Below are 9,932 nucleotides of genomic sequence, written 5' to 3'. Positions count from 1 at the left end.
TATATATATGAAGAGAATGTTTAAGGTTAGTGTAATACCCAGATGCAGGATCGTGCAAAACTCACCCCACTTTTTTGCTCAGAGAGAAGCTGGACAGGCTCAGCAAGACTCTCAGTCCCACATCCTCCAGATCGACAAGCAAGAAGTGCCAGGCTAGACACGTGGCACTGGCATACCCAACCACAGCCCGTAATCCTCACACCACCATCACCCCCCCAACACCCACCCAGAGCCAAAACTCCTCTGCCTCATCTCTCCACCTGCTCCTCACCCCCCTAACCTGAGCCCATAAAACATGCAAAAAGTCCAGCCTTCTACTGTCCCCTCTCCCTTCGCTGTCATCCTGAGAAAAAGTCCTGTTGTTTCTCCAGTTGCCATGTTTTATTTGTTTACGGTCAATGAAAGCCAGCACAAAGACGGCAAAAAAGAAAAAAAAATCAAAGATTTCAAAAAAGCTTAGCACAAGTTTAATAGTAAGTTCCAGAGTAAAACAAGTCCTGCGAGGTTGTAAAGAGTCTGTTACGGTCCAAGTGTCTTATTTCTGCATTACTGGTCAGCACAGCAGCTTGTCAGCTCGGCGTCCACAGATCCATTCCCTTTTAGACACCTTCAGTCTGGGTAGAGAGCAGCTAAAAGCAGGAAAACGGCAGAGTGGGACACGAATGGAGCACTTTCCTACCAGCAGTAGAGGGAGACCACAGGAAAATAAATAATGAATAGGCAGCAAGAAACTCACTGTTGCTAGAGAGAGGGAAAGCCAGTCCTGCACTCTGATTGGTCAATGGTCTGGCCATGTGCTCCACAGTCACCAAAGAAGCCGGGCAAATCAAGAAAACGTTCTAATATTAGAAAATGTTTCTAGGCAGTGATCAAACATCCAAGCAAAACAACTCCCAAACTGAGCTTCTTCAAGTCTTTCACACCTAGGTGTCAGCTCATGATTTCAGGAGAAATGGTAATTTTAAATAAATTCAACTATCCAAGGCTTGGAATGTGAAACATAACATGGAAAGACTCACGCCTGCATGTGATTTGAGAAATCTTCATGAGTCTTGCTGTAATCATGCAGTAGAGACAAATAGACTTTGTCTGCAGTAACAGTAAAGTGAAAAATGCTGCACAAATAATCAGTAAGATCAAATTTAAGAATAATATAAATCAGTGTTTCTCAACCTTTTTTGGGCCAGCGCCCCCCTAGCCTTTATCCAGGTCCCTCACCGCCCCCTGATAAAGAATTTGCAGGCTAATTTGCACTGACCATTATTTTATTATTAATATTACTATCACTATTGTAGATATTTTGATTTTTATGCTTGTTTCTGTATTTATCATCAAAAATAATTTCCCAGAGAACAAAAAAGCCATTGGAATAGAAATTATTTTCACAGGTGTCTACGAAAAATGCAATGAACATTCAAGTTAAAATTGGTAGGCCTAACAGCAGCCAATCAGAGTGGAAAAAATATTCTTATTTTGTGCCATTTTCTAGTTGTTAAATCTTGCACAAAATGAGCAGATAAAAGATGTACAACATGCCAGTTTAAACTTTTAACTATTTGCAAAATGACCGAGCTCTGCAACATTAAAACATGGATTGAACTGTAACTACATTAATCATAGCTCTTCTTCTCTTCAGTGTTTCTGTCGGTTTCTTGTGGTGCAGCTCTGTGCTGCCTTCAGGAGAATGGGACATCAGAGTATTATCCATAAAATTTCACCCACATGGCATTTACTGTGCAAACCAGAGCTTTCAGTGGAAAAACAAAAGTTCCAGGTCCTTTTAATGCCATACAAATATGAGACAGAAACATGGATCATATCTTTATATAGACCTGTCGATTGATTTATAGATTAATAGTTTTACTGGACTCCGGTTTCCTCCCACGGTCCAAAAACATGACTGTCAGGTTAATTGGCCTCTCCAAATTGCCCCTAGGTGTGAGTGTGTGTGTGCATGGTTGTGTGTCCTGTATGTCTCTGTGTTGCCCTGCGACAGACTGGCGACCTATCCAGGGTGTACCCCGCCTCTCTCCCGGAACGTTAGCTGGAGATAGGCACCAGCAACCCTTCCGACCCCACTGAGGAACAAGGGTGTTAAGAAAATGGATGGATGGATGGATGGATAGTTTTACTGGGCAGAAATTACAAAGAACAAATCTGGTTCTTAATCAAATCCTAATGAGTCAAATTCAAAGTGTCATAGAGTCATCAGCTTCATGACATTAACATTGACATGAAAAATAATATTGAAGAAATGAATATATCAAATCTAATTAAAAACATAAATAAATGATAAGTTATTTACTGTTATGGTCTGTAAGATATATTTATTCTCAGTATTAGATGTGGTCTCAACAGACCAATGACATCTCAACAATATTATTTTACCTGGAAATAGTGTCTGTTTATTATTGCCATACAGTCCTCTATATTAATTATTGCTCGAAAAGTCTTGCCATACCAGTTTATTCCTCTGTATTTACTTTGGTTTCTTAGTTTATTCTTGCATTTTGTTCTTCATTCATTTCCATTTAGTTTCATTTGATTAGTATTATCCTCTCTTGGTTTATTGTTGTCCACTTTAGTTTCTTTCCTGTTAAAGAAGAGCTACCATTCATACAGTTGTGCCATGCATGTTTTAATGTTACGAAATACAGTTTTAGCAAGTTGTTCAAAGTCTAAACAGGGGCATTTAAGGTGTAAAGTTTACCTTCGACCAAACGCCCCCCAAAGGCATCCCAGCGCCCCCCTTTTGTAAAAATGTCTGCCAGCGCCCCCTGCCGTCCTCTGAACGCCCCTTGGGGGGCCGTACCACCCACATTGAGAACCGCTAATATAAATAAAGCTTTTCAGATAAACATTTGTTTGATTTGCTCTTATGATTTTATAAACTCCAAGCTTGAATCTTTTTAAATGTGCTATTATGAATAGCAAATTGATTGTGTGCTTCATTGAAGGGATCAACTGTTTTATATACCAATATTCCTGAGATTGAACTATTCTCTTTCACTGGATGATTTTTCTGTTATATGGTATCCTCTGAGCACAGAAATCAAGGCGGGAGGCGCTAATTACAAAGGTACAAAAGCTAAACCAACCTGATGAAGGAAATATGTGCAGAATCAAAAATGTTTCCAGTCTGAGCCACAGACTGGTATGTTCATTTGTTCATAATTTAGGTTAGTATGAGACGCATAGCTGACAGCACAGTTAACTGGATAAATACCAGTGGTCTTTCTGTGTGGAGTTTGCATGTTTCACCCAGGCATTTGTGGGTTCTGTTTCAGGTTCTCCAGCTTCGTCACACAGACTGTTAGGTTAACAGGAGCACCCCCCACTGACTTCTGGAGATAGGCAACAGCCCCCCAGCTGGCTCATCTACCTGCAACAATAAGCAGGTAGAGACAATGGATGGATATGAAATAAAAAAATGCATTTTGTAGGAGTGAGGCTGGCTGCTACAGAACTGACTGGAGATTCAGTTTTGATTCTTTTTACTTAAAGGACAAGCTGGTGTAGCCACTGAGAATACATAGATTTTTTTTTTTTTTACAAATCCAGTATACCATTCAGATGTATATGAATGGACCATAAAGCGGAGCTGTTGGGAGATCTCTTCTGTTCAGAAGAGCTTTACAAGACAGTACCAGTCTACTGTCACATCTCAAATGCTGTGCGGTGTTTAGAACCAACAGAATGCCCAGGCAGCTGCATGTGGACTTAAGCTGATGTTTCTTTCAGTACCATTGAAATAGTGCTGAGAACTTGATGTCATTTAATTATTTATTTGTACAAACTACTGGTACCAGCACTCTGCATACAATCACTGGATTATCAAAAGAATTTATAACATTAATTTAAGTTTTAAGTTGTTGCAGCTCTGCTTTTTGTTTTAAGTCCTAAAGAAATTTCCAACTTTAGTTTATTAACTAAATTTGTAACATTTAATTTCTAAGGAGAACATATCCCAGATAGCACACAATGTTAAATCAACGTAGAATTATAGTTAGAATCGTTGATTTTTGGTTGAAGTTGACAAATGATGGTGGATCAACCATCAAACAACCATCCAATCAAACCGTTGAAACTGTGTCATTGAATCAATGTTATTTTGTGGTTGAAATCTGATGACTGAAATGCCGAAGTCTGATTAATGGTTGATTTTTGGTTGAAGTCGACAAATGACGGTGGATCAACCATCAAATAACCATCCACCTCTAGCCAAGTAACCAATGTTGAAACTGTGTCATTGAATCAATATTGTTGAGGTCGACAACTGATGGTGGATCAACCATCAAACAACCATCCACCTCTAGCCAATTAACTAACGTTGAAACTGTGTCATTGAATCAATGTTGTTTTGTGGTTGACATCAGATAAATGAAATACCAACGTCGCATCCAGTGTTTTTCAGCACTGGTCCTCCAAGCACTACAAGTTTTAGGTATTTCCCTAATAGACCCTTTTCACAGTGACGTCAGACAATGGCCGCAATAACTCGAAGCGGTGTATCTTTACTTCCGGTGTGATTTTGCCTCAGGAAACCTGACTGAAAAATTCACGGATACTCATTATCTTAAGGATATAATAAAAGGTAAGGTTAATAATAACAGCATTTAAGTGTTAGATAGCTGTTATTACTCATTGTCAATTCACCATTCTCTGACTGTGTATAAAATAAACAGCCTCCGATCGGAGAGTAAACCAACTAGCAGCAGCTTTAGCCACAATTTGGAAAATATATACACCGCTGTCAGTCAGTGTTGTAACGTTAAAAAGTTCACTTTCTGTATCAACTTTAATAAAACAGCATTTAAGTGTTAGCCGTTATTAGTCATTGTCAATTTACCATTCTCCAAATGTAATTAAAGGAACCAGCCTCCGATCGGAGAGTAAACCAGCTAGCAGCAGTTTTAGCCACATTTGGGAAAATATTTACACCGCTGTCTGTCAGTGTTGTAACGTTAAAAGGTTCACTTTCTGTATTAACTGTAATAAAACAGTATTTACATGTTAGCTGTTATTAGTCATTGTCAATTTACCATTCTCCAGCTGTATTCAAAAGAACCAGCCTTCGATCGGACAGTAAACCAGCTAGCAGCAGCTTTAGCCACAGTTAGGAAATATACACGTACACCGCTGCCTTTCAGTGATGTGTTGTTAAAAGTTTCACTAAAATCACTTACATCTTCCAACACTGTTGCTAAGAAAAGCATTTTAACTATTGATTTAAGCGCTATCTGCCAACTAATTTACATATTCTGATGTGATTCATAATTTCTCCATTTGTTTTGTTGTCCATCTTTCTCAACAGTAGCCGACCTAACAACCTACCATGTCTGAGATGGTCTTGTCAATCAGCTGTGGGACATCTGCTGCCTAGTCAAACTATCATGGGCCTCTTGATTTAAAAGGAGAAACCAGTACAGAGCTTCCCTGCTCCTGCAAGTCACACTGTAGCTGTTAGAAATGAAATCTTTGTGTATCAATTCTGTAATTAATATCTGTATGTATCTATTAATAAATGAATCGATGTTGTGTAGAGTTCTGTAAAAACTATTGCAAATAGCTTCTCTTGAGTAACCTACATATGTGCAACTTTTACATTTAAATTGCTTCTTTTTGTAAATTTTACACATCTGGCAACGAAGTATGTGGAGGAGAGGAAATGCTAAAATTAAAGCTGCCATTGTGGAACAAAGACATACGGTTTGTGGCTGTTTCTTTAAAACATCTATTTAATAATTATATTAAACACTGTACATGATTACTACATTACACAAACATAATTACCGCAGTTAACAATTTAAGTTATTTATAGAGAAAATGTATTTACAAAAGGCATATCAATTTTATTTCAACAGTATGTACTCAGGGTTTACAACTTAAGAAGACATCCATGTAGGGTCCTTGGCGTGTGCCAGTCTGCAGTGAACTGGTGGATGACAGAGACAATGGTGTACTGTAGTGAGCAGTTTGAAGCAGAAGTCCCACCATGTGATCCACAGGGTTTTCCCACCTGAGCACAAACTTCATGCACTTTGTTTCCACAGGCACCACAGCAGAATCAAGTGTAATCTGTTAAAAGGGATATAAAGTTGTTATTCCTATGTTATCAATTTTGTACTGCCAAGTCTACAACTGCAGGAAGACAAAGTAAAAGAAACAAGAAACTTAACCTTCTAATCATAATTTGCTAAATATTCATTGGAGAAATGTGAAGTTAATGAGCTTTTATATATATATATATATATATATATATATATATGCAGTGCAGTTATGCACAGCCAAGATACTGCGCAGAACCCTCAAGCTCCCAGGCTCTGGTAGAGGACCCGAGCTCAGAGAATGAAAGAGAGAGAGACCACCCGCGGAGGGTGAGAAGGGAATTTATATTTTTAGATAGATAGATAGATCATCACATTGACAGCGTCTTCCTCCTCATGTCTTGATCGTAGCAAGAGTTTAACTTCTCAGGACGTGATGGAGTAGCGGGTATTTGGCATAACTGTCAAGTTTTGGACTTGTGGCTACAGGTAATCTCGCTACTGAGCGGGTGTTGAAACTAGCGTAAGTGATGAGGGTGTAATACGATGATGCATTTTACATGACGGGTGGCAATCCCAGTCTATACTATAAAAATCTGATTAAGACTAGAGCCTAAATATGTTCTATTTCCAAAACAGAAAGGCTATGTAATGTTAGCCAGCTAACAAATTACTATTGCTATCCTATCATATCAACTAACAGCTAGAAAAAACCAAAACACGTACCTTCGTACACCTGTCCAGGGTGTACCCCGCCTCTCGCCCGGAACGTTAGCTGGAGATAGGCACCGATGTTGTGACTTTTTTACACTTATATGTTGTTCAGTATGATAAGTGACTGATTTACAATTATATGTTAAGCATAGATTACATGATTATTATTAATTGAATTGAACATGATTGTATATAATTACAAGGATGAAGTGAAATATACAGTATTTAAGTGCAAGACATGATTTATTTGAATAGAAGAAGTCTTTTATTTTGAAGAATGCTTAAGTATCTGGTTCTGTTTTGTCACTATCTTGCTTTGTTGATATTTTGGTTGTCTTGGTTACGAACAGCTGTTGCTGTTATCAGCTGTCGCCGTTTTCTCTCATCAATAAAAAACTGAACAGAAAGGTTCAGTAAAAGACATACGAGCCTCCGTTTTGTTTGAAGAAGCTTCACTCCGTAACAACCAGCAACCCTCCCGACCCCACTAAGGGACGGGAGAGTTGCTGGGCAAAGGGTGTAAGAAAATGGATGGCAATTCAACATTGAATTGACACCCACTGGTGTCAATCAGCGAGGAATTTGTATAGTTTAGATTATGTTGATGAAGAAAAACTGTTTGCAAATAGTGATATATCTTCAAAACGTATTTGTGGCAGCTGCTTTAGAGTCCAGAAACAGCGTTAACTACACACACCGGAACTAAAGATACACTGGATCAAGTCAAAACGGATGTTGTCTGATATCATGTGAAAAGGGTCTATTCAGCACACAAGATATTAATTGACGTCTGATTAATAGGATTTTGCTGAACTGAAAACAACTAGTAATCTAAATGTTCAATCAATGTAATCTGTTTTTCACACCCCTCTCCCTCCACCCGCCAAAGACACACACACACACCCCTGTGCCCCCACCGCTCACCTGGCCCCATCTACCCCTCAATCTCCTCCACCTTTCCACTCTCCTCCCCTCCTCCTTGGGCTCTGGGTAAAAGAACTTTAATTTTAGATGAGGGTTTTTCCTTTTCACATTTAATTTTTTTAAAGATTTTTTTGGCTCTAGTGGCCTTTATTTGATAGTTAATTGACAGGAAAGTGGGTAATGAGAGAAGGGGGAAGACATGCAGCAAAGGTTGCCAATTGGAGCTGCGTTGAGGACTAATGCCTCCTTAGGTGGGTTGTGCTTAACCAACCACTGTGCCACCACAGCACACCCCATTTTAGGTGAGGGTTAATCACATTTTAACTTAAGCACTATGTGTTGACAACATTGAGTTGTGATTCGTTCTGTACCCAGATTGCACATGATGGCAATTCAACATGGCTGCACAGTGGCGGAATTGGTAGAGCTGCTGCCTTGCAGCAAGAAGGTTTTGGGTTCGATTCCCAGCCCAGGTCTTTCTGTATGGAGTTTGCATGTTCTCCATGTGCATGCGTGAGTTTTCTCCGAGTACTTCGGTTTCCTCCCACAGTTCAAAAACATGACTGTCAGGTTAATTGGCCTCTCCAAATTCTCCCTAGGTGTGAGTGTGTGTGCATGGTTGTTGGTCTTGTGTGTCTCTATGTTGCCCTGTGACAAACTGGCGACCTGTCCAGGGTGTACCCCGCCTCTCGCCTGGAACGTTAGCTGGAGATAGGCACCAGCAACCCTCCCGACCCCACTAAGGGACGGGAGGGTTGCTGGGCAAAGGGTGTAAGAAAATGGATGGCAATTCAACATTGAATTAACATCTTTTGCCAACAAGCCAACAGCAAAGTGGCTGTGTGTTTGGGACATCCCACTCATGTAAATAGCAGTGGTGGACCGCTACACTCCTTGTAGTACGTTGTAAGAAAGTAGTAAGTAAGAAAATGTACAGAAATGAATCATCACCCACTATCCTTTACAGTGGTTAATTTAAAATGTGATAACCCCCACTCACTAATAAAATGCTCTGACCCACAGCTCTGATAATGAGGAGAGGAGGGGAAGGGGTGCGGCAAAACAGCATAGATTGATTCAACATCGATTGGACATCGGCATTTTATTCATTAGATTTCAACCACAAAACAACATTTATTCAATAACACAGTTTACATTAGTTACTTGGCTAGAGCTGGATGGTTGTTTGATGGTTGATCCACCGTCAGTTATCGACATCAACCAAAAACCAACCATTCTGACTAAAATTCAATGTTGATTTATCATTGTGTGCAATCTGGGCAGTTTGTTGCACCCCTCATCACCTCCTCATCTCCTCCTACTCCCTCCCAAACCTCCCCCCACCCACCCGCTCCTCCCAACCTTCCCCTCTTTACCCCCTCTCATCCCTTCTTCCCTCCCCCATCCTTGAGCTCTGGGTCAGAACATTTAATTACTAAGTGGGGGTTAATCAAGTTTCAAATTAAGCACTACAAGTTGAGACCAGTGGGTTGTGATTCCTTTTTGTACATGTTCTTGTCTGTAAATATTATTACTCACTGTACATAATGTGTTGACACAAAAACATCTACAAGTCTCTACTAGGAGTTGTACAGTCCGACTCCCTGTTTTTACGCTAGTGGTTTGTCCCAACGAAACAGCCACTTTGCTGCTGGCTTGTTAGCAAACGGCTTCTGAATTGAATTCTCCTCTGAGCAGTTTTATGGTAAGTTTTTCAATATTACTTTGATATTAAATGTGTTTATTGAAAATTAAGGGCATTGTTTTGTGCACATAGTAATCCTGGTTATTTTGGGGCAAAACAGATATTTTTAATAATTGAGGTCATGTCTCCTTTTGTATTATTTTGATCCCACCCACCACTCCAGGCCTAAGTATGAAATCCTGCGAGATTTTGTAGGGCCCCACTCTAGATTTTTTGTTTGGTCTGGGAGAGCATGTGGTGGACAAGGAAGTGTAAAGCTGGCTGCTCCAGGTGGGCTTTAAATTGTGATAGTAGTCACCAGTGGTGGGAAGTAACGAAGTACAATTACTTCGTTACTGTACTTAAGTACAGTTTTCGTGTATCTGTACTTTACTTAAGTAGATTTAATAATGGGGACTTTCTACTTTTACTCCACTACATTTTACAGTAAGTATCTGTACTTTCTACTTCACTACATTTCTACAAAAGTGTCGCGTTACTCGTTACATCCAAGTCGCGTTGCTCTTTTCTTCCCTTAAAATGTGAAGTTCAGGGACTTAAGG

General features: G+C 39.7%; 1 protein-coding gene across 3 annotated transcripts in view; it reads right to left on the bottom strand.

Annotated features, from left to right (window-relative positions):
• pik3r2 (phosphoinositide-3-kinase, regulatory subunit 2 (beta)) overlaps nucleotides 1-9,932 on the bottom strand; it is a 91,540-nt gene that overhangs the window by 53,463 nt on the left and 28,145 nt on the right. For 2 of the 3 annotated variants that reach the window (XM_008433458.2, XM_008433463.2), the window contains exon 1: nucleotides 66-717. The exons of the other annotated variant lie outside the window; for it this stretch is intronic. The gene's annotated coding sequence lies outside the window, so the exon portion shown is untranslated. Of the gene's footprint in view, nucleotides 1-65; nucleotides 718-9,932 lie in introns of those variants that run through there. 3 annotated transcript variants of the gene reach the window in all.

Source organism: Poecilia reticulata, linkage group LG17 (assembly GCF_000633615.1).
Source record: "Poecilia reticulata strain Guanapo linkage group LG17, Guppy_female_1.0+MT, whole genome shotgun sequence".
Lineage (NCBI taxonomy): Eukaryota > Metazoa > Chordata > Actinopteri > Cyprinodontiformes > Poeciliidae > Poecilia > Poecilia reticulata.
This window is presented reverse-complemented; position numbering and strand designations above follow the sequence as displayed.